Source organism: Equus quagga, chromosome 6, assembly GCF_021613505.1.
Source record: "Equus quagga isolate Etosha38 chromosome 6, UCLA_HA_Equagga_1.0, whole genome shotgun sequence".
NCBI classification, from domain to species: Eukaryota; Metazoa; Chordata; class Mammalia; order Perissodactyla; family Equidae; genus Equus; species Equus quagga.
The window spans coordinates 112,396,117-112,423,218 of NC_060272.1; positions in this window are offsets into that span (position 1 = coordinate 112,396,117).

A 27,102-nucleotide genomic window follows, 5' to 3' on the forward strand; every position below is an offset into this window, starting at 1 on the left:
ATAAGTGACCTAGAATTCTCAAAGGATACAACAGCCCTAATATTTAAGATGAATTTTGTCCACCCTCATTTCAGTAATGCAGGTTTCAATAAATAATATTGACTTAAAATTTTTGATGTTTTGATAAGTAATTAGAAGTCTTGGTTTTCTAAAGGCATGAAATAAAAGGGGACACAATGTCTACCACATTTTGGGTATTCAACAGATATTTGGTAATAATGGCGTAAATTACCTTACTTGCAGAGAAAACTTGATTTCCGCTAGCCCTAAATCTCCTCACTTAGTGAACCTGCTTTGCCAGAGCTACATTTTTTTCTTAGTTTCATTCACTCCTAATTGAGATGACTATATAAAATCATTTCTCTGACTTATTTATTGCTGATATATGTTTAAAATTTTGTTGGCTTGTGATTATGTCAGTGTACTTCATGGCATTTTTAGCGTATATTTAATTTAATATTAAAGCAACGTAACAGGACAAGTGTTATTATAACTAATGATAAACCATCTCTTTAGTAAATGAGAAATTAGTAAATTTTTCCCTCTGAATGAAATATTTATCAAAGCTTGCCGTATCAACAACTGATTTCTAACAACTTCAGAAGTTTTTGGCCTATTAAGAAATAAGTGAGATTCCTAGGGTAAAAGAGAGTCATTCATTTGTGCCATCTCTAAATATAATTTAAAAATTTGTAATAAGCCCTCTTCTGTGTTCTTTTAGTGTCACCTTCATCTGATTTGCTAAACAAATTTTATTGTTCAGTTGTTAAAATACCTGCAGTTCAGTTTTATAAAGATGCCCACATCGCACGGAAAAAGCAGAACCTTTGGATAAAAGGTCCAAGACATACATATTTTGGTACTAATTGATCTAAAAGAACTAGCTGCAATCTGCACCTTTTAGCTTTTAAGTAATTTGTTTTCAGAATCATTTTTAAAAAGCTTATACTCAAGGACTAAAATACCAACATCTAAATCTGCTCAGTTTTTTCTTATTAAATTTTAAAGCACATATTTTAGAAGCACATTTTCGTGTTTTCAAAACCCTAAATATCAATAAAATAAAAATGAACAAGCCAGTCCAACTCCAATGGGAACTTGACTTATGAAGCAGATCAATGAAGATTCCAGCTAAGCTCCTAAGAAAAGAAAAATTGTCCACCTGCTAAGGGATCTGCGTTTCAACAGGATGTTTATGTATTTACTCATGTTGAAAAGGAGCCAAATGCTGTGGTTTTTAGCTTTTATCTTTTCCAAACAGGAATTTTTTTCCCTTAATAAAGATGTACTTTAAAAGCAAGTTATGTGCTGTGTTTTTTTCTTTTTTTTTGGCTTTTTCATATTTAAGGAAAATGGTTGGTGTCTACAAAATGCGGAGCAAAACAAAATCTTAAAGAGTACTTTAAATTGGAGTAAATGCTGTATTCTATTTAACATTTTACTTTCAAGGTTGTGTAGAAATAGAATATGAGGTAAGAAAAGGGAAACTAGGTCAGCTGAGGTTTTGTGTGAGCACAGTCTCCCAAAGCACGTGTGATAACAGAAAGACATCAAAATACACTGACAGAAATTCTTCCTCAACTGCTATCTTCCAACACATCAAAAAATCAGCGGTGGGTCAATAGTAAAGTGCTTTTCCAGGACATTCAATGATGCAGTGACTCGAAGACAATCAATAAGCCAGAAAGATGAGAGTCAAATACATTCTATGGAATATGTTTGCAATGGAGTAAAACTTCTTAATTTTCCTTAAGTTTCTTGTGTTTACCTAGTAGAACTACAAAACCTAGAAACTTTCTCTATAATGCTACAAGAAAAAGATGCGGGGCCGGCCCCGTGGCCTAGTGGTTAAGTTCCCGTACTCTGCTTCAGCTGCCCAGGGTTTCGCTGGTTCGGATCCTAGGCGCGGACATGGCACCTCTCATCAGGCCATGTTGAGGCGGCATCCCACATGCCACAACTAGAAGGATCTGCAAATAAGATATACAACTATGTGCCGGGGGGATTTAGGGAGATAAAGCAGGAAAAAAAAAAAAAAAGAAAGAAAAAGATGCATGTTTAGACAAACAAAGTCTGGTACAAACCTCTTGACTGGGAGCACAGTACATTTTAAAGAGAGCATGGTGGAGTCGTAGAAATCTTAATTGGACTGCTACCTTGCTCAAATACTTATCTATGTGTTTTTCAGTAGATTATCTATTTTGAGACTCAGTTTTCTTACAATGAAATAGGGACGATAACGTGTACATCCTAAGACCGTTTTTTTTTTTTTTTTTTTTTTTTTGAGGAAGATTAGCCCTGAGCTAACATCTGCTGCCAATCCTCCTCTTTTGGCTGAGGAAGACCGGCCCTGAGCTAACATCCGGGTCCATCTTCCTCTACTATATATGTGAGATGCCTACCACAGCATGACTTGTCAAGGGTGCCATGTCGCACCTGGGATCTGAACCCGAGAACCCGGGCTGCCAAAGCGAGATGTGTGAACTTAATTGTTGTGCCACCAGTCTGGCCCCCTAAGACCGTTTTGAGAAATACATAAGAGAATATGTAAAATCTATCATAGAAGCCAGTCCCAGGGCCGAGTGATTAGGTTTGTGCGCTCTGCTTCAGCGGCCCAGGGTTTCACTGGTTCCGATCCTGGGCGCGGACTTGGCACTGTTCATCAGGCCATGCTGAGGCGGTGTCCCACACAGCACAACCAGAAGAACCTACAACTAGAATATACAACTGTGTACTGGGGGGCTTTGGAGAGAAGAAGAAAAAAGAAGATTGAGAAGTTTGGCAACAGATGTTAGTTCAGTTGCCAATCTCTAAAAAAATTTTAAATCTATCATATCATTGAATGAATGGTAGAGTCTTCTAACATTCTTAAAAATAACCTCTGAGGATTGTTAATTTGAATGGTCTTTGATTAATCATTTTATAAATAGAGTTTGCAACAAGTTTTTACAATGGCACTCTATACATATGAAATAAATTATCAAGACGAACTGTATAATTCATAACTTCAGAAAAAAAATCTCAATGATGTCAACTATCTTTTTTTAGGAGATTGATGATACTCCTTGGGTTGAATTAACCAATTTCTTACAAATTATATAGCAAACAAACTAAGATGATAGAAGAAGAATTCCTATAAGTCTGGTTACATCACAAGTACTTGGCTGGTAGTGTGTGGGTTCATTATAACAATATTCTTACTTCTGAATTCTTACATGAGAGCGCTGACATTATCAGTATTTTTCACTATATTTTTTCATCTGCCCATAGATTTCTTTTCCTTTTCTATATATAGCAGCTCCCTTACTAATATATCCACATGATATAAAAGGAGAATGCCTTCTACTGGCAATTACAAAACACAGATGTGCTTCTAGTTAAAATGCTTTCCCTGTAAACACTCCAAAAATTACATGCATAGTGTAACAAAAATACATTAAAAATAACTTACTGGCCAGGGCCTTGGTATTTTAATTCTGTAATAGAAATCCAGAAGGCAAATGTCATGACAGTTATTAGTAATCTGTCCCAGATACCTATCTAACTTTTAACATCTAAGTTCATATACTCTGCCTTCACCTGTATTATTATGATTAAACTATCCATGTTCTTAGTTAAAGATAAAACCTTCCACTTGCGCAATAAGTCTCACCTCCTCTCACCTAATTAGGGCTATTGCTTCAGCAATTTCCTCTCTCACTCCCTTCTGAAACATCCTTTGCTTCCCTGTATCTCTACTGGATCATTCTTATCAGCATATGCATAGCCTCTTATTTCTCCCATGAAGGAAAATAAAATAAGTCTTCTGAAACCTCTGCTACTCTCGTAATTCTCTTCTTCCTTTTTGAAAACATCTGAAAAAAATTATGAATTCAAAATATGCAGCTCTTTTCCACCTATTTTCTTAATCCCACTCCGATCAGGCTTTTGTTCCCAGTACAACGCCACACCATTTCTCTTGTCAAGATCAACCATAATCAACACAATGGTAAATCCAATGTCATTTTTCAGCTGCTACCATGCTTCATCCATCACCAGTATTTTACACAGCCAATTATTTTCTTCTTCTGGAAGCATTTGCTAACTTGGAATTCAGGGCAGGTGTTTCTCTGATATCACCGGCCACGCTCTGTTTTCAGTCTTCCTTAATGGCTCCCCCTCATCTGCACTGTCTTTACTCACTTTCCAGATAATTCATCAAGTCACATGGCTTTAAGGACCGTCTATGTGTTGATTCTCAACTTTATGTCTCTAGCCTGGAAATCCACTCTGAATTCCAGACACGTAAATAAAATTTTGTATACAAAATTTTCACTCAGAAGTTAAGTGGTATCTTCACATGTCCCAAATGTAGCTCCCAATCTAGTAAATGATAATTATATTATTCTCATTCCCTGGTTAAAAGAAAATCATTGAGGTATCAGCATTTCATGCTCTCGTTCTCCACTTCCCATCTATCAGCAAATTCTGTGCCTCTATTTTCAAAATTTAACCAGGATATGACCAGTTTTCACCATCCTCACTTCTTGATCTAATCACCAAAATCTTTTAGCTGGTTACTCAGTATCCTCCTAACTATTCTCCATTGTTCCATCGTATCCCACTACCACGTAATTTCAAAACAGCAGCGACAGTGAGAATATCTTCTTTAAAAATCCTATATCAGATTCTATCATCATTTCCTCAAATCCTACAGTATCTTCTTACTTCATGTATGACCATAGGAACATACATTTTGCAAATAATTGTATGCTACATACATAATTATCTTGGGGGATGATTATGGTAAGTGATCAATAAAAACTTGTAAGCATAAAAATATTACATTAAAGTGAAATTCAGCAGTGAGAGTGTAACAAAACATATTTAAATAAGAAAATACAATAAATAAAAGCTTTTTTATGAAAGTATTTAAAGAGATTACATTGCGTAGCATATTACAAAAGTAGATCCCAATGGATAAAACTGAGTGATATGATTTTTTTATTTTAAAATGTCAATATTTACAACACACAAGAAATTGCATCCTTCCCATTATGCTTAAATTTATAACAAAAAATGCTAAATTTCAACTTAAATACGCAAAAGAGAAACTTCTTGAAACTCATTTAGGGAATGTGCAAGCAAAAGTGCTTGAAGATTATTGCTACATAACACCCTTTAATTTTTAGAGTTGGAGGGAACACTTGGGGACAGCAAACTTGTTTTGGTAAGTACCCTCTCAGTTTATGTAATTTTCACAAATTGATCACATGTTTATTGTTTCCTTGAAAAAATGTTAAAATTTTCAATATCAAAAAATCAAAAGATAAGGGCCAGCCCAGTGACACAGCTGTTGAGTTTGCACACTCTGCTTACGCAGCCCAGGGCTCATGGGTTCAGATCCTGGGCACGGACCTACACGCCTCTCATCAAGCCATGCTGTGGTGGCATCCCACATAGGAAATAGAGGAAGATTGGCACAGATGTTAGTTCAGGGATAATATCCCTCAAGCAACAAGAAGAAGATTGGCAACAGATATTAGCTTAGGGCCAATTTCATCACCCTCCAAAAAAAAACCCAAATCAAAAGATAAGTATTGGTAAGGCTATGGAGAAAAGGGAACCCTTGTACACTATTGGTGGGAATATAAAAATCGTCACAGTCACTATGAAAAACAGTATGGAGTTTCCTAAAAAAATTAAAAAGTAGAACTACCATGTGATCCAGCAATCTCACTTCTGAGTATATAGCCAAAGGAATTGAAATCAGTAGAGAGATATCTGCACTTCCATGTTCATCACAGCATTATTCACAATAGCCAAGATATGGAAGCAATCTAAACATCCATCAGCGAATGAATGGATAAAAAAATGTGGGACATACATACAATGGAATGTTATTCAATCTTAAAAAGGAAGGAAATTCTGCCATTTGAGACAACAGGGATGAACTTGGAGGACATTATGCTAAGTGAAATAAGCCAGACACAGAAGGATAATGCTACAGGAAACCACTTATGTGAGGAATCTAAAATAGTCAAAGTCATAGAAGCAGAGAGTAGAATGGTGGTTGCCAGCAGGCGGAGCGGGGGAAAGTGGGGAGGTATTAGTCATAAGATACAAAGTTTCAGTTATACAAGATAAATCAGTCTTAGAGATTTGCTAGACAGCACAACAACTATAGGTAACAATACTGTATTATACATTTAAAAATTTGGTAAAACTGTGAGTCTTATGTTAAGTGTTTTCATCACAGAAAATAAATAAAAAGTGTAGGAAGAAACTTTTGAAGGTGACGCATATATCTGTGGTATAAATTGTGGTGATGGTTTCACAGGTGTATATTTATCTCCAAACTCATCAAGTTGTATACATTAAATATGCACAGGTTTTTGCACGTCAATCCTATCTCAATAATTTGGTTTAAAAAAAAAGAAATGCAAATCACTTCTGTGGGATTCTTGCCCAAAGTGCATAAGCTCAATACAATCATTAGAAATATCAGACAGACTCAAAATGAGGACCACAATGGAAAGTTTACATAGATCTATAAAGTATAAAACACTGCTGTACTATTATTTATATATTGAAATGTATTAATTTTTTTAAAAAGTAGGAGAGGTTAGAGAGACATGAGGAAAAGAAGATAGAGAAGTAATCCTGAAAAATGAAGTTGAATTTACTAGATAAAGCAGATGGTTCTAGGGATGGGAAGCATCTTATGAAAGAGCACAGAGCATTCTATAAAATGATACTCTAAAGAAAAAAACCACATCTTATCCTTCTGCAGCAGATTCAGAGATCAAATTAATCTGTACTTTGTGACTTAAAAAAAAAGATAGCCGTCAAATGAATGATTGCCAAGTGGTTTTCCCTAGGTCAGAATTTAAGAAGATGTCTCCAAGAGATATGAAAGTGAATAAAACAAACAAGAACCAGGTGTAATTCATTTTATAAAATATACTTTTTTGGAGTGATATTAGATTTAAGAAAAGTTGAAAAGATAGAACACAGTTTCTTTACACCCTCCATCCATCTTTCTCAACAGCCTACAATAAATTTGTCAAGTTAGCATCCTCTAAAGTTAACATATATCCATGATACGTTTCTTTTCCACAACTATGGCCCACTTGTTAAAATTAAAAAGTAACATTAATGCAATTAATTAAACTACAGATTTTATTCATATTTTCCTACACAGTTCTTTTTCTTTATTCATATTTCCCTAAACAGAACTTTTTCTGTTCAGATCAACTCCAGAATACCATATTGCATTTTGAGCAATTCTGTTTTAAAATGTCACATGTTTTATTGCTCTGATATGTTTAAAATGAAAGATTGAGACTGAACAATTTTTTAATACATTAGTTAACTTGCTAACTTACAAAGTTGGTACAAATATAGTACCAGAAAATCATATTGAACACTGTGAAGACAGGCCAGAACACCTGAAAAAACAGATGTATCACTGATGAGTACTGAAATACAGTAAGTTAAAAAATCTATTTGTCATTTATCTGTCTATCTATTTATCTATCTATCCATCCATCCATGCAAATGAAACAAATCAAGACCATATTACATTTCAATAATAGGTTTATAGTCTATTTTTTTCCATTCAGTTATACTCTGAAACGAGAGCAATGTTAAACCATGTTGATTTCAACATAGCAAATCTGAGCCATGACATTTAGTTGCAATTTCAGGATTTAAAATCAAACTCTAGAATTATAATGGTACATATATTTGGCTAACATCTGATTGACTTTGCTTGAAAAAAATAACTAGATTCAATCATTTTACAATGTGTGTGATAGAATACTCTGTGATTCAAGTTGTGAAATTTACTTAATGTTTATATGTGGGTTATTTTTCCAAAGCAATTGAGTGATGTCATCATTAACTAAGATGAGAAAGCTACAAGTAGTATAGAGGTTGACAGGAATATCATGTATTTAGTTTTAGACATAATTTTGAGACGTCTCTTAGACGTTCAAGTAGAAATGCCGAGTAAGTAGCTGGATATATGAGTCTAAATCCAGGGCAGAGATTCAGGCTAGAGATAAAAATTGGGGAATCATCAGTTAACAGATGACAGTTAAAATCACTGAGCTTGAATAAGCTCATCAAAGGATGAACACAGTAAAGAGGAGGGGAGGGCCCAGGACTGAGCCATAAGGTATGCCAGTTTAGCGGCTGAGATGAAAAGGAGCAATAGAAAAGCATGAGGAGAAGTGTCAGACTAGGAAGGAGGAAAGCCAGGGAAGAATGGAATTATGAAAGTCAAAGAGAAGAAAGTGTTTCAAAGAAAAGGGAATGACCAATTTTGCCAACGCTGGGGAATATAATTAAAGACAAAATCTTCTCCCAGCTCAGAAATACTCTGTGCAAGGTAGCAGAAAAAGAAAACACTTATTATTGAGTGAGTATTAAACCAGAACGTGATGTGTATCACAGGCCAACCACTAAGTGTCTGCAAAGACAGGAAGAAATCTCACCCTTTTATGTAGCCAAGCAGGTACACCCCATTACATATATCTTCTGAAGATAAACTGTAACTCATCTCAAGTGAGAGGACTTGACAGCACCTTTTACGACACAGAGCTCATCCTAACTTTACCAACATTTGTCTTGGCTAATTGGCTTTACCCAGAAGAGGAACAAACTTCTATATCTTTATGAGAGGAGATAGTTTTGCAACTTGGAGCAGGGAGCCCAATAAAGTTAGACTCCCATCCTCCCACAGAACTGGAAGATAGGGGTGCTATCACCATCAACATTCACATTTCAAAGGGATGGCTCTCAGAGACGGGAGAAATATATTCTGGGCCATAAAGCTGAGAAAAGGGCCATCTACTTTTCAAAAGGAATAGTGTACACTGCAAAGAGAGGAGAAAATACTTTACAAGTTTTCTAAGTTGCAAGTTTTCTGAAGTAAATGCTCTAAGAAAAAGGAGGTGAAGGGAGAAGTCTCTTCCTTATTTTCAACAGGACAAATTAAGCCTTCTAATTTTAATTTTTATTTATCCATACACAAAATAATGCTTACAAGATAAATAAAATAAGGACTGAGAATTGACCTTTGAATTAAGAAACATAGAGGCCACTGGTGACTGACAAGAGCAGCTTGAGGAGGGGCAAATTTTGATTGCAGAGGTTAAGAAGGAAAAAAGGAAGGAATGGATTTGGAGATAAGTGGAGAGAAAGGTGCTGTGGAGTTTTGCAGTAAGAGGCACAAAGAAATGGGGCAGCAGCTAAATGAGGAGGGAGTTAAGAGAGACACCCTGACGACTTGCCATATTTACTGCTGGCTTATGTAAAGGAAGACATTACAGATTCATTCCATTTTACATCAATTAAATCAACTACTTAAGTCACAGATGTGATAATAAAGAACGTTGCCTGGCTAGAGAACATTTGTGAAGGAGTTGTGGTGCCAAAGTTCTCTCTAACAGAATTGTATAATGTAGTGGTGAGTGACTATCAAAATAGACCCTCTCTATTGAGACACTGAAATACTAGATACAGAGTGGGATACAGTTAGTATAAGAGAGCATAAGATGAGTAACAAAGAAGAGAGAGAGCTGAAGCTATGAGGAAGAATCTATGTGCATACAGACACCATGAGATATAGACAAAATGTTAGGAGAATTACAACTAGAAACTGGTTTAGTATTTGCAATGTAATGACAAAGAGCTGGAGTTAAGTGAATGAATCATTTGAGAATAATTAATATCTTTATGTTAAACCTATTTTTGCTGCATCCCACTATATGATCTATGACTCTTAACCTAAAATTACAAAGAAAGAAAAAGGCCTGAATAATCATATGGGATTTTTATCGGTCACATGGCATCCACTAAACAATATTTAGATATTTCCCCAGATAAAGCATGACTGAAACCTTTAATAAGAAGAATAACAACAATGACAACAATAGTAATAGCAAACTGTTAGTATCGCCAATATACCAGTGAGAAAGATGAAGCACAGAGACGTTTAGTAACTTTCCCAGTGCCACATAGCAATCGTTATTACCCTGCCATAATTTATTCAATTTTCTTCTCCTTTTATCACTATGCCAATCCAAATGTAGGCAGATAAAAGCAGAAGGAGAAAGTCTTGATTATTTTCCCTAGCCAGGAATTTTAGTCTATTTTGATTTATTGTTCTATTTATTTATTCAATAAGTTCTCTGTTGAAAGCTAATACATGCCTGGCATTGTGTTAGGTGCTGAGGAATCAAGCACAAGCAAGACATGGCGTGCAATTTAAGAAGCTTATAGTCTTCTGAGGGAAGTAGAAAAATATGCACTAATTTTTCCATTAATTTTAAGTTGTTAAAAGTGCTTTAAAAGAAAAATCAATGTTTTGAGATAGAGAATAACAATGGACTCTTGAACACCATATATAACAAGCATCTGATACTGTTAAGGAAAAACATTCATGACATTTGTTAAAGGTGGTAAGGCTGACTTTACTCAGGACCATCATGATAGGTATAAGGACCACTGCACTTGGATTCTGCAGTGTGCGAGAGAGATGGGGTTCACCTCCAAATATGACAAGGAAAAGTGGGAATTGATAGCCAAGGAGCCAAGGTCGGGGTCGGTGGATGGAAAGTAACTAAGAGGAAACACCAGGGGGAAGGGGGATTCTTACTAAACCAAACCAACAGGATTCTTGCTGAAGACAGGCCAGGGTGGTCAGACATCACCTAGGGGATGGTGGAGGATGAGGAACCCCATCAGATATCAACATTGGGGGTTCCAGTTACACTGACTTAGCAGCGTTCTTGCTAAAACTAGATTTTACAAGGACGTGCACAACTGGCCTAGGAGAAGGTTCAGGAGCCTGACTAAAGCGTGGTCAAGTGAACTTTGTCAATACACGGATCTGTGTTCTTCACCTTTCCTAATCTACACATTTTCAATCAGGTACTGAGCTGGTCCAAGCAAAGATGGCTCCAGACCTAAATTTTGGTGTTCTAACACAGTTATTTGCTAAAGAAACAAAAGAAAATTATTTTCTAATAATTATATAATAAATTGTTTTCTTTTTTTCCTAGACATTGTAAGCAGTTTCGTTTTTTTTTTTCTGCTTTTCCCCAAATCCCCCCAGTATGTGGTTGTATATTTCAGTTGCGGGTCCTTCTAGTTGTGGCATGTGGGATGCCACCTCAGTGTGGCCTGACAAGTGGTGCCATGTCTGCTCCCAGGATCCAAGCCAACGAAACCCTGGGTGACCGAAGTGGAGCGTGAGATCTCAACCACTCGGCCATGGGGCCAGCCCCATATAATAAATTATTTTCTAATACGGTAGTGAGGAAGTATCTCATTGTGGTTTTGATTTGCATTTCCCTAATGATTAGTGATGTTGAGCATCTTTTCATGAGCCTGTTGGCCAGCTGTATGTCTTCTTAGGAAAAATGTCTATTTAAGTCCTCTGATCATTTCTTAGCCAGGTTGTTTGTTTTTATATTAGCATGTGTAAGTTCTTTATATATTTTTTCAAAGAGATATATACACCCCTATATTCATTGTAGCATTATTTACAATAGCCAAGATATGGAAGCAACCTAAGTGTCCACTGATAGATGAGCAGATAAAGATGTGGAATATATATATATACAATGGAATATTACTCAGCCATAAAAAGAACAAAATCTTGCCATTTGTGACAGCATGGATGGACCTAGAGAGTGTTATGCTAAATGAAATAAGCCAGACAGAAAAAGACAAATACCATATGATTTCATTTATATGTGGAATCTGAAAAACAAAACAAAACAGAATCACACTCATAGATACAGGAAACAAACTGGTGGTTACCGAAGTGGGGAGGAACTGGGGAGGTGGGTGAAATACGTGAAGGGAATTAAGAGATACAAACTTCCACTTGTAAAATAAATGTCATGGGGATGTAACATACAGCATAGTGAATATAGTCAATAATATTGTAATAACTTTGTATAATGACAGATAGTAACTAGACTTATCTTGATGATCTTTTCATAATGTATGTAAATATCCAATCACTATGATAGACACCTGAAACTAATAGGATATTGTATGTCAATTATGCTTCAACTTAAAAAAAAGTTGTTTTCATTCAATTGTGTGTGTGAGTGGATGTATAATTATTCACAGCACTTTCATAACTTTTGTGGGGATGTTGTTGGGTGAGATATTGTTTTTACATTGCAAAATAACAGGTAAGTGTACAATTTGATCAGTTTTGAAAATTTTGTACAGTCATATAACCCCCTTCTCAATTAAGACGTAAATTATGGGAGGCCGGCCCCATGGCCAAGTGGTTAATTTTGCGCGCTCTGCTTGGGCAGCCACATGTTAGGCAGTTGGGATCCTAGGCATAGACCTACACGCTGCTCATCAAGCCATACACAGAAGAACTAGAAGGACACACAACTAGAACATACAACTATGTACTGGGGGGCTTTGGGGAGAATAAGAAAAAAGAAAATTATTGGCAACAGATGTTAGCTCAGGGCGAATCGTTAAAAGAAAATGTAAAATATATTCATCATCTTAGAACGTTTTCCAATGTCCTTCCCAGTCCATCTCCTACTACAGAAACCACTATCATAAATTTTATCACATACCTTGGTTTTCCTGTTCTGGAGCTTCATATAAATGGAATCATGCAATATTTTTGCGTGTGTATCTGGTCTCTTTCACGGAGCATAATGTTTTTGAGATTCACACACGTTGTTGCACGTACACAGTAGTTCATTCCTTTTTATTTCTGCGTCATATTCTATTATATCAGTATGCCACAGGATTTTTAATGCTTTCTTTTAAGGAATATCTGGCTGTTTTCAGTATTTGGCTATTATAAATAAAGTTTCTATTAACATTCTTGTCCAAGAATTTTGCATAAATATGTTTATGCTTCTTTTGGTAAATATGTAAAATTGGAATTACTGCATTCAAAAGAGTATATTTTACTTTTTAAGGAAATGACACAGTTTTCCAATGTATTGGTACAATTTTACACTCCCACTAGCAAAGTATTGAAGTTCTGGCTTCTGCACATCTTTGATATTATTTAGTGTTAAAGTTTTAGTGACGGAGTTTAATCATTCTAATGCCTATGTAGTTGTGTTTATTGCAATTTTAACATGCATTTCCTGGTAACAATTGATTGGCAACATTTTTCTTATGCCCTTATTGGCCATTTGCATATTTGGTGAATTATTAGTTCTTGTCTTTTGTACTTTCTTTTTTAGTACTGGTTGTCTTTTTTATTATAGAATTGTAGGAGTACTTACATGTTTTGGATACAAATACTTTGTCAGATGTATGAGTTGCGAATATTGTCTCCTAGTTTGCAACATGCCTATTCATTTTCTTAATGGTATCATTTGATTAAAAATATTTTACAATTTTATGAAGTCTAATCTGTCAATGTATTTTACAGTTAGTCCTTCTGTGTTCTCTGTAAGACATCTTTACCTATCCCACAATGATGAAAATGTTCTATTTTTTTCCTTTGGTAAAACTGTCAATTAGGTCAAGTTGGTTGATAGTGTTGTTCAGGTCTTCTGTTTCCTTACTGATTTTCTGTCTGCTTGTTCTATTGATTACTGGTGAAGGAGTGTTGAAGAGTCCTGGAATTGTCTATTTCTCTTTTAAGTTCTATAAGCTGTTGCTTAATAATTTGAATAGCTGTAAGGGGATATAAACATTTAGGATTGTCATTTGTTTTGGATTTGTTAACCCTTTTATTGCTATTAAAAGTCTCTCTTAGTCCTGATAATATGTGTGTTCTGAAGTTTATTCTGTTTGATATAAATACTGCCACTCTAACTTTCTTATGATTAATGCATGATATATCTTATTTCTTTGTTTTACTTTAAACCACTTTATGCCTTTATAATTAGAGTCATTTTTCCACATACAGCAAAAGTTGGATCTTGCTTTTTTTGTTTCATCTTACATTTTTTGTCTTTTATTTGAAATATTTAGAACATTTATATTCAAGTAATTACTTATATGTTTGAGTTTAAATCTAACATCTTGTTACTCGTTTGTTATGTGTAATCTCTATTCTTTGCTCTTTTATTCATCTTTTCTTGCAACTGTTTTATTGACGAATAATTGAGCTTACAATAAACTGTACATATTTAAAGTGTTCAATTTGATGTTTTTATGTATGTAGACACCTATTAAACCATCAACACAGTTGAAATAATGACAATGTCTGTCACCCACAGAAGTTACCTTATACCCTTTTATCTTTCCTCCCTTTGTCCTCTCTCATGTGATCTTTTGTCCAGGCAAACACTAATCTGCTTTCTGTCCCTAAAAGTTAGTTTCCATTTTCTACAATTTAATTATAAAGAGGATAACACAATATATACTTATTTTAGGGGAGGCTTCTTTTGCTCGGCATGATGATTTTGATTCATACATTTGGTTGCAAATATCAATAGTTTCATTCCTCTTTCTTGCTCAGTAGTATTCCACTACATGGTCACACTACAATGTGTTTTGATGGACATTAGACTTGCTTCAAGCTTTCTATTATTGGTGGACATCTGGGTTGCTAAGACTATTTGGCTATTGCAACTAAAACTGCTGCGAGCATTCATGTACAAGTCTATGCATGGGCATAAGCTTTGATTTCTCCTTGGTGTATATGCATTATGTATGATTTTGGATAGAATTCATATTAACTTATTAAATAATGTTTCTTCTTGGGTCATTGAAGGCATATGGGCCAGGAGTTTTCTTTGTGGGAAGGTTTTGAACTAAAATTCAACTTTTAAATAGATATTGGGCTATTGAGTTCATCGATTTCTTCTTTAGGAAGCTTTGTAGTTTGTATCTCTCAAGAAATTTGTCCTTTTCATCTGAATGGTTGCTATAAGTATTATATTATAATTATTATATTATCCCAGAGGTCACTGGTACACTTTTTTTTCTAGTATTTTTTGTCTCTCTTCTTCAATTTGTGGTTTTTTATTGCTATGTCTTCATATTCACAGATTTTTTTCTTACAATCTCTAAGTTGAATCCAATCCAATGCATTATTATTTATAATATTTATTATTCATATCTATAAGATTATTTTTTCTTTGTTACATTTTATTTCTATTCCCTATATTTGTAAGCTTTCCTTTAAATCCTTGAACATATTTTTAATATTTATAACAGCTTCTTTAAAACCTTTACTGCTAATTTGAATCATTTTCTCTTTTATTTCTTGATCTGTTTCTATTGATAGATTATTTAATGTTTATCGGAAATATTTGCTCATGTCTTTTCATGTGTAGTAATATTTTATTGACTCGTCAGCATAAGAGTCTGTTTCTCCTGTAAATTTTTAAGACTTCGTATTTTCCTGATGCCTCAATATTTCCACAAACAGGCTATGAGTACCATGTCTAGGTGACCAGCTACACTGTTGTGATAAGGCTGCTCCACCCTGACCCCATAAAGACAGTTACCCTTGCGTCCTTGCTCTCTCTCACATCTCCACCTGCTTGTTTGAGCTGGCTCCCTGGCATGCCTCCCATATGGCACCCTCCTGGGCATGCTCTGCCTCCCTCTTCTAGGATCTGTGAATATAATAAGTCCTTTAATTTTATATGCCTCTCCAAGTGTAATTTCTGAGGCTATAATGAAATAATCCTTAAAATCCCCACAAGGGGGACTTACTCCTGCATTTACAACACATTGTTATGGTGTGATGGATATTTTATAATACCTTAAAGAAGCATTAATGTTACTTACAGATCAGCTTCATCTTTTTCAAGGTTTTTTTGTTTGTTTGTTTTGCATTTTAAAGGTGTGTCTAGAAGAATATTCTTTATTCTACGTTTATTTGAATCGTACAACTCTGACAATGTATGTTACTTTTTTGTGATCTCTCAAGAATGTCCCATATGTTTGATGAAGTCTCTAGAATCAAACTGATAGAAACTTGGGCAATTCTTTGTTCTTTGTGAACTCTAGGAATTGTTCACTTATAGCATCCCAGTAAATGTGCTTTTCCTGGCAATAGTTCTTTGCTAATCTCAAGAAATTTTTTCTATGCATGTAGAGATCAGTATTCAGTCAAAGACTTAAGGGGATCCTATTCAGTTTTCTGGAACATTATCGCTTCATAACTCCATCCACTGTGGCCCCCTGTCCTGAAATTCTTGCAACATTGGCCTTCCCATACTCTGATTTTTATCTCCTTTGATTCTGATCTTTTTTTCCCCTTAATTCGCCAAGACCACCAGATTCTTTGATTTTGGCGTTCTATTTACTTTGTCCTCAGTCAGGAAATCTCCTCTTGGCAGAAAGCTGGAACAGTTGTAGGGTTCACCTTGTTGATTTTTCTTCTTGCTGAAACCACAGTCTGTACTGACGATTGAGCAATGTCTTAAAACTGTTGTTTCACATATTACGCACAATTTTATAGTTGTTTATGACAGAGTACAAGTCCTGTAGTGCTTACGCTTCCAAATTTAGAAGCAAAAGTCTGTTCACCTGTTTTTAGTGTAATATACTGATGTAATAGTTAAAACTGATGAAAAGACATCAGAAGTATTGAGAAATGTGTAATTCAAATGTTTAGGCAATGATGTCCCCTTAATGAAAGAAGAAATTTGCCCTTAATGGCTTTTTCATTTTATCTTATTTGAAGCTATTAATACCTTTGAAAAGTCTCTGACCAGATATTGTATTTATTACCCTGATACAGCCTCTAATACCACTGCCTGACTCAGATGCAGCAGGCACCAGTTCTTTCTGGTATTTATTACTTGTTCTGGTACAAAATACAGTGTTGTATTCTGTCTTCCTTCAGGTGTTTTCTGTTTAGCTATTGAAATTATCTCCTTTTTGAATTAAATCCCCCCAAAATCCTTATAATTAATTCCCATTAACTGAGGTAAACTGAGAATCTCTCTCTCTCTTTCTTACTCAGCTAAAAGAAGCTAAGTAACCTGGAATCTTTATTAAGATAGTGAATAGAATTTCAGGTTTTGAATATGTGTTTGGATGTGATACTGAGTATAAGGTCAAAATCCATGAGAATTCTGTCCTCATCTTTGGAAGCTGGAGCCAGCGACTTGTGGTGCATGTGGTGAGAGAAGAGGCTGCACTGAAGATGAAGCTTTGAGTATTTGTACACTACTTAATGTACAGCATTATGAGAAATTTTTAAAAAGTGTAAGAAGGTTGTTTCTTCTCCTCTTACAAACCTACAGCAGGAAAGGAACAAATTCCAGTCTATTGCTCTCCTGCCCTGAGTAGTTAAGGAAGTCCGTTATGCTACCGTCCCTTAAGAAGCTAACTCTGCCTATTATTTTTGTACTTGGTGACTATAATGACATAAACTTGTCACTTACCTAGTACAACTTCAATAGAAGACAAATTTATTAGATCCAAACCCAGAACCAATATAATTTGTCAAAATCAAAGTCCTGATTGGTGAAGATTTAAAAGCTGTCTATTAGGATGAGTTTCTCTGAAAGGATTTTGATTGTCCACGTGCATGGACAAATGCTACTCAACAATTCTTTACACTTAATCACTGCATGAAAATGACAATATTCCTTGTTATAGGGCACATCTTATGACAATATTCAAAGTAGTCTGGACTGTGGAGTGATTTGTAAAATTACATTAGGAAAGAAAGAAATGGTATGAGGTTGAACTGTGGAAATCTTTTTTTTAAATACATCAAAGTCATGGGAGAATATATAATTGTTTAAAGTATTAGTAGATCACATATTAGAGCATTATGATCAAGGAACAGGTAGAATATGATTAAAATATAAATTGATTATTTTGATTGGAGAGGAGGCTATAGAGGGTATTAATTAAAAACAACTCAACTTGTGCTAACGTAGGATCTCTACTCAACAGCTGCCAGGGATTCTTGGTTGATAAATAATATTCAATAAAGCCTACTGTGTGCCAGAATAAATTTCATGTATTTTTCACTTATTTCTCTTGTTTCAACCTTCCACATGATACTATGAAATTTCTACTATTATTTCTAGTTTATCATACATGGAATTTAAAGCTAAGAAAAATTGCTAATGTCAACCACTCATTAAACATTTATTGAGCAACTCCAGGAAATGTGGCTTAGTAAAACGAGGACCAGCTTTGGGTAGAGAGACATTCCCTACTGGCTATGTGTTCTTTATTAAGTTACTTAAATTCTCTGTGTTTCAGCTTACTCAACTTTAAAAAGATTATTATTAGTATACTTACCTTTTGGGTAAATATAAAAGTTAGCAATCATATATGTATCTAGTATATATCAACTAAAGTAGTTGACTCATACTAGGTATTCTAATTGTGGACATACCTGTTACTGTTATGATAAATTGGCAGGCTCTGTATAAGATAGCTTGCATTCATTATCTTATTTAAATGAACTCTTCTATTCCTGTTGAACTTCAATTATTACAAGGATGAGGAACACAAGGCTCAGATAGTTACAATAATTGTATTGGTTTATTTAGTCATATGCTACATTCATGGAGCACTTATCATATATTAAATACTAATCAAAGTCCTTGGGATTCAAAAATGAATGAAGCTCATGATGGAATAAAGGGCTGGTAATGTATCTATATGCATTAGATAGCAATCTATACCAAGAAGGCATTGCAAGTACACAGTGGTTTCACACCTATTATCTTATTTTACACTGTTAGCTGAGATAGACCTGATTATTATTTTAAAATCATACAGAAACTGATATTGCTAGTAGTGTGTGCCTCTAAGCTAGAAATCAAGGTTGTTGTACATGCTGAGAATAGAGAAGAAAATGTCACGAGAATGGGCAGAATGGGTGTTCGCCATAAAATATTATTAATTAGCTACTGTGGAATCTTTGGCTCCCTTATCACCAATTAGCCTCCATTCTACACCAAATGGATTCCCACCCAAATATTTTTTTGTTGATTTTCCAGAAAAGACAACAAAAAAAGTGAGACATTTATAATATATTTTGATTCATGGAAACAAAAAAATTAATAAATATTTCTTGTCCAAGACTGAACTGTGTGTGATAACATTAATTTGTTGTCATTGCTTTAATATTTGATTATAAAAGCTATCTTTCAAAAGTACTTAAAATATCAATTTAAAGCAATGATAAAATGTTGGTATAAATATGTCTTTAAATCAAAACAATTTATTTTAACACTCTCATAGTTAAACACAGCATTTTATATATTTGCAATTTAGTTTGTATTCATTTTACAAAAGCATAAACAAAAGTATCTTACAATGTTTTGTGTTAGTCTGAGACAAAGTATAAACATCTATCTAGATATTTATACTTTTGCTGCAACTGCACTCTCTAATGGCTTTAAAGCCTATTCTTTAAAAATTGAATAGTGTTTCAGATGTAACCACTTTTGTCCTGCTGTTCTGCAGAATAATACAGAAATATGCTTACACTTAAGCTAGATAGCACATTTTCTTGAGAGTGTGTTTTTTAAATTTTTATCTTCTGGGAGACAAAGGGGTTGAAATGCATCTTCTATATACTGTTTTGGTTTGATCTTTTAAAAGTTTTTAATCTAGAAGTCAAAGATTTTAAGTAAACACATTAACTGAAGTTATTATAAATTTCTTCAATGTTTCTGCTTCTGCCGTTTCATAATTTAAGATCTTGTTTGTGAGAAGTGTCCTCACTAAAATGTGGATGAAGAGTGGCACATTTTAGAGCTTAAAAAGGACTTGCAGGGGCTGGCCCCGTGGCCAAGTGGTTAAGTTCACACGCGCAGGCAGCCCAGTGTTTCGTCGGTTCGAATCCTGGGCGCGGACATGGCACTGCTCATCAAACCACGCTGAGGCAGCGTCCCACATGCCACAACTAGAAGGACCCACAACGAAGAATATACAACTATGTACTGGGGGGCTTTGGGGAGAAAAAGGAAAAGAATAAAATCTTTAAAAAAAAAAAGGACTTGCAATTTCATCTGATCCTTTTCAAAGTAATTATATGAAAATTAGTAACATTTGGGAAAACCATGTGACCTCAGTTTCCAGAGCTCTCAGCATAGCTGGGTTTTAATTTAGACAAGGGGTTTGCAAGTTCAAATTCTTCAATGGCCAGGAAAAAAAACAAGGACCTCTGGGACAGCCAATAAAGGCAATAAGGCTTTGGCTTCCCTTTGGGGAATGGAGAGTGCATAGCAACCTAGATACAACCAAATCCACTAACGAACAAAAAACATGAACTAACCCAAGAAGCAAACAACAGAAACAGGGTCAGCCATTCCTACTAATGCTGCTGGCCCGATTTGACTATAAGTTTGAGAGCTGCGACTTAAGATTTTCTATTGATCTCTCCAAGTCTCTTTCCAATATAACCTAGTTTCTAATGTTAGAAAAGGAAAAGCATACCTTGTTTCACTTAAAAGATAAGACTAAGATATCTCGCCAAATAGGTTTTGCTGAAGACTTATACACAAATTACCATTTACTGACTTCCAGATATTGATAATTTTAAACTTTGGCTGAGGCCTCTGATCCTGAAGAGTGATGATTAAAGCAATCCCCTAGCTGGTGTGATCCTGGAAACAGCTTACTGCAAAGAATCACTCTTCCCCACTTGATTTGCAGATGACCCATAGCTTGTGAATGGCAAGTCCAGCTACAGACCCTCCCAAATTCCCATTCTTTCCTCCTATTAGTAGCTGGACTGTTTGTACCCACTAACTAATCTGGACTAAACACCTGATCTGATCAACCTTTAGTTAAGTTTCTCTCCTTCTCTTAGGTCCTTGAACTTTGACCTCCTCTCAGCTTGACTCAGAATATATCCTTTCTGCTGATCTCAGGGAAAGACATTCCCTCCTTCACACCATCCATCACACCACCTACCTCATTCAATTCTCCCCTCCCCCATTCTTCCTAGCCTTGTTGACTCCTCTCCATAAAAGAAAAGCCTTGTTTTTCTGCCCAATCTTTAAGATACTTGCAGATCTTATGGTGGAAGCTTTCTCCCTATTGCAATAGTCTCCCTTGTCATTATTTTAATAATTCTTTCAAATAAAGTTTCTCCTTACCTAATTCTGGATTTGTTTTTATTTGACAGTATAAACAAAGCATTTTTCTTAAAAACTCAGATTTTTAAAATACGATTATCACAAAAAATATTGATGATGCGTTTTTAATTGTTAAGTTTTTGTTATGCAATATTTTAAAATATACAAAGAATAATAACACATACACCTACCATTAGTTTTCTCAAATATGAACATTTTAGGATATTTATGTCTGAATATTTTTTTGAAATAAAGAGATAAGGAATAACGAATAATTTAAAGAATTCTACATATCCCTCTTATACTTCATTGCTCTGTTGCTATCCAGAGGTAAACACCATTCTGAATTTAAGATTATCATCACTATGCCTGCTTTTGCATTTTCACTGCGTATATCTAATCTATATACTCCTCTACAATGTGAGCTTTTAATGTAAATATATATATATTTTTATATTTGACTATGTTGATGTAGACAGCTTTAGCCAATCATATTTTCATTTTTTTGCACCTTATGAATATGTTTATTTCTTTACTCTCCTCTTAAATAACATGTAGGTTTTCCCAATATATCCAATATCTCACAAAAAATCTTGCAATAAGCATTCTGACATATGTCTCATTATATATATTTATGTATAAATATATATACATTTTATGTATGTATTATGTATAATTATATATTATGTATAAATTTGCTTTTATTGGTATATACTTCAGGTGGAATAGAGGATAGTAAGGATTGTTTTTCCATATTCATGCCTTTGATTTCATTACATATTGACTAATGGCTCTCCAAATGACATTCATGAGATAAATTCTACTTGACTATAATGAACCTTTTGTGCTTGTGTGTGAGGAAGATTGTTGCTGAGCTAACATCTGTGCCAATCTTCCTCTATTTTATGTGGGATGCTGCCACAGCATGGCTTGATGAGAGGTTCTTGGTCTGCACCCGAGATCTGAACCTGCAATCCCCGGACCACCGAAGTGGAGCATGTGAATCTAACCATTACACCACCAGGCAGTCCCCTATAATGTATTTTTAATATACTGTGTAATTTGACTTGCTATTATTTTGTTTAGTATTTTGTATCTATGTTCATAAATGAGCTTTAAATAATATTTTCTGCTCTGGTTCTGTTTTTGCTTGTTTTATTCTACCTTCATAAAATGAATTGGGTAACATTCACTATTTTATGTTCAATTTTAATTCTCTAAAATGTGTTGTAAAACACAGGGATTAACTGCACTTTGAAGATTTAGTTGAACATGATTATAAAATAATATATATTCAGTGACTTTTGCAGGGGCATAGGATTCTTTTAAAACTGTTGAATTTCCTTAAAGGTGGTTTTTAAAAAATATTCTATTTCTTCCTGAACAAATTTACTAATAAATATTTGTTCATAAAAATGTTCATTTTTTCTATGTTTCAAATTTACAGGTATATATTCGTTCATAGTAGTTCCTCATATTTAACTCTTGCACTTCAATCTTTTTTATAACTATTTCTTTTTTCCTCCTTTTTAATGTTGGCTGTTATAATTATGGTAAGCTAAAAAAAATTGCCTGTGAAATGGAAAGAAGTGGAATATTGATGAATCCATGAAATTCAAACTAATAGATGCTGCCCATTTTATTTTTAAAAAAGCAGCTTTTGTGTGTGTCTAGCCTCTTTAGTGTTTCTTAGTTTTCTATTTTGTCCATTAACACATTTAATCTTTTCTCCCATATATTTCTTTGTTTATCTTCCTGTCCTTTACTTACCTTATTGGCATAAATATGTTACTCACATATTCGAAGCTTCATTATTAAAATAAACTTTAAAAAGTCAAATTTATTTTTAATTATCATTTTAGCTACATCTTGAAATTTTTCACAAGTGGCACATTCATCGTTGTTTAGTTTAGGAAGATCTTATCATTTCCATTGCAACTTCTCCTTTAATGCATCAGTTATTTAGGAGTATATTTTAAGTTTCCAAATATATGATTATGGTAATATATACAATTACATTTCCATTTATCATTGAGATAACACACAGGATTAGATTATCAAATCAGATGCACACAAATCAGATGTCTTACCTAGTATCAAGCTTTCCTAAACAATTTCAAAGATAGAGGTACTCAAAAGGCTTGAAGAAGAGAGAGGTCTGGGAAGAAAACAGCTGCTGCTTTGTATCTCGTGGCTTTGCTAAATTCATTTTTTTCTTTTAACTTTAGCAGCTTTTATATAGACATCTTAGGATTTTCAGCATAAGCTATCATGTCATGTGTGATAAAGCCAATTTTCCTGCTTGATTTCTATGGTTTGATTTTATTTACTTTTTTTTCCTTGCCTTATTTTATAGCCTAGGATATCCAGCACATTGTTGAATAGATCTAGTGAGAAGAGCAGACATTCTGGGATTATTCATAATCTTAGTGGGAAACCATTCAGTTTTTTCACCATTATGTATGCTACTAGGTTTTTAGTAGATTTTTGCATCAGGCTGAAGAAGTTGCCTTTTTTTTTTTTTTTTTTTTTTTTGCATCTGAAGAAGTTGCTTTTTATTACTAGTTTGCTAATAGATTCCTTCCTTCCTTCTTTCCTTCTACCCTTCCTTCCTTCCACCCTTCTACCACCCCTCTCTTCCTCCCTTTCTTTGTGTTTCACAAAGGAAAGACTAAAGTGAATTCCATATGCTATCAAATCAACCTATATCCAGTGACATTCAAGACAGAATTGAGCCTATAGCGGGACCAAAGAAAATAATATTTGTCAATTAATTCTTTATAATTCTTGAGTACAGGGTAAGAAGACCTATATTCTCCCAGGGAAACCTCTCTCATAAGAAGGAAAGAGATGTAAGGTATTGAATATTACAAACCAATTTAAATACTAAAATTTTTATAGCCAGATAAGTATGAGAATTTGTGTTTTTGAGCTATGTGCAGAATCTGAAATGAAAAAAAAAATTCAAAAAAAGTTATTTGGTTTATAAAAGTTTCACAGAGCAAATGGGATGAATACTTTTCTCTGCATTGATTAAACTCACATATTTTTTGTCTTACTAATGTTGTAGTTGATCCATTTGAGTTTGCCTTCTTGTTCCATAGCTGAAAAACAGACTTCTTAGTATCTGCCTGCAAATATTTCTTACACTGTAATATTTTTTTGGAATTCTATAATTCCGCATGTAAAGAAATAAATGTATCTTGAATAGAATATAAACTTTTAGAAGTACGCTTAGAAAAGTAACATAATTTTGAAAGCTCAAATGTATTAAATGAAAATAATTGTCTTTAAAATTGGCTCCAGGATTCTCTACAGAGCACTTTAGTATAATTATTTGGGCACTCTTTCTCATATGAAAAAGATGGCTTATGTGTTGCAAATGAAATAAATAAGTTACCCAAAATAACCCAGTTACCATGTCTACACAGTGCATAGAGACTGGCAATTATTGGTGAAATGTGGGTGCTATGCACAGGCAATCCAGAATATTCTAGCCAAGACTTTATTTTTCTTAATATCTTCTCATTTATTTTGGTAAAAATAGAAACAGGAGGGCAGAGCTTGGTTATGGTGATGATTAGAATTTAAGTATGTAATTGTTATTTACACATTTGCAGTACTGGTCAGTATATTCTTGGGAAAATAAAAGCACAGAAACTACCTCTTCTCTCCGAATTTACAACTGATGGTCATAATCATTGTAAGGAAATTTCAGTGGGGAAATAAAAACATTTATTTGTAAGGAGATTTGGGGAACACAAATACTTTGACAACGCTTTATATATGTTTCCTATTCTGCAAAGGGCAGAATACTGTCTTAAACACTTAGTGGGTGTTTATTAGACATGATCAATTGGATTATGAGTATTAATGCTGTCACTTTTGCTCTGTCTACTCAAAATTTCGTTTTCATTCTAGTAAGCTTAGAAAATATCTAATTAATCGTTTTTTTTTTTTTTAGGAAGATTAGCCCTGAGCTAACTGCTGCCAATCCTCCTCTTTTTGCTGAGGAAGATTGGCCCTGAGCTAACGTCTGTGCCCATCTTCCTCTAATTTATATGTGGGACACCTACCACAGCATGGCTTGCCAAGCAGAGCCATGTCCACACCCAGGATCCGAACCGGCGGACCTGTGGCTGCAGATGTGGAATGTGCGAACTTAATAGCTGCGCCACCGGGCTGGCCCCTCTAATTAACTTTTGACACTCAGATACTTTTGCTAATCTCTCCCTCAGACAAAATTGATCACTCCCTTTTTGTCCCAGGTCAGCATAAATGTCTCTACTGGAGAAAATTACCTTTGAAGACAAAGACCATTTCCTCTGAAGTTACATCCACAGCACAGTTATTGGCACATTAGACTGTTACTATAGAGAGAGAAGCCATAAAACATGTCCTTTCTTTTTCACTCTACCTTTATGACCAAAAGGCAGCGACATTTTGGTTGAGAAATAGCTATATATTCAGAGCTGATTAAATGCTAACTTAAAAAGGATCTGTTTGTTGAAATCAAACCAAACATTGATTTTGATTGGTTTGGCACTTAAACATTGGCATACGCATAATCATAACTTAGATAGTGATGGGATTAACTGTAAAATAAGTGAAAGTCTCCTATAGAAAAAATATCTTAAAAGTAATGAAGTAAATACTACACTCAAATAGAATTTTCAAGGTACATTTCAATATTTATAAAATAATTTTAAGCAAGTATAGCCTTGGGATGTTAGTTTAAAAAAAGACATATTTAATTCCTAATTAATTATTGCTTTCTAAATATCTTGATTTGGCTAAAATTTATTTTAAGTTGAGCTAAAGAAATAATATGTATACATATATATGACATATACAAATGGGTAAGAAAGCCATTTTATATAGTTATGTAAATACAGAATATTTTCCTTTCTGAATATTAGAAGATCCATATTCTAAGAAATTGTATCAGAAGCCTCAGCTGAGTCTTAACTATTTCATAATTATACATTATTGGAGAAGTCATACACTCTGAGTTCCCCTTACTTTTCCTATCAATTTCCAGGGCTACTTTTAGGATTGAATGCATATATGCACTATTTTTAAAATGTTATATTTTTATTATAAAAATTATGTTTTATTATTTTTATTATATCATTATTATTTTATGCTCATATCATCAATAATCATGATCAGCAATTTAGATAATTTAGTTTCAGCATATTTTTGTTGTTTTTTTTATAAAGATGACAGTGTTTTGGAAACGCCTCTAAATTCTGTTTCAGTTAAGTATATATTTCTAATAATTATAATAATTGCTCTCAATATTTTCTGCAATTTCTTCCTTAGAAATGAAAATACCACCCATCATCTGTATTGAACTTATAAATATGAATTTTAAAATAATTTTCCCTTGTCATTTTCTTTATTCTTCAAGATAGTTATCATGCTTATATGTTCATGCTCTCTGCTAGATAGCAATAGTCTAATTAGAAAACTTAAATATTTGAAAAGAGAGAAATTGATAAGTGAATTTATACTCTGTAATTTCAAGAGAAACTTGCAGACTGATCCTGCTAGAAGGTTCTATATTTGAGAATTTTATGTTACTGAAGTGTTCAAATCAGTTTGCCAGTAATTATTGCTTGCACATACACGATTACAGTTTTATTACAATATTGATTAAAGGTAAAAGAGGGGGCTCTTAACACACTTCATTAGAAAGATAGGTTTAGAATCTACAGATGTAGTGTTAATGTGACATGAGTTACTTTTTCCATATCCTCCCTTTGTATAATATATAACAGAATTTTTTTCCCAAGAGAAGAGAATACCATTTGAGATAGAGCTTCTGTTAACATCTTTGAGTATTATTCCCATATGTCATCATACTTCTAGATAATTTAAAATGTTAGTTGGGCTAGTACTATTTTAACATCACAGTGGTGCGTTATATTGCTCCTTCATATTTATTCACTACCTTTTTTTTGTAGCATTGATTACTTAAACTGCTTTGTCAATAGTTACAGCAAACTCAAAATGAATTAAAAATAAGGAACTCGATTAGCTTATACAATTGGAATTCAGATGTAGGGCAGGCTTTCTTCGC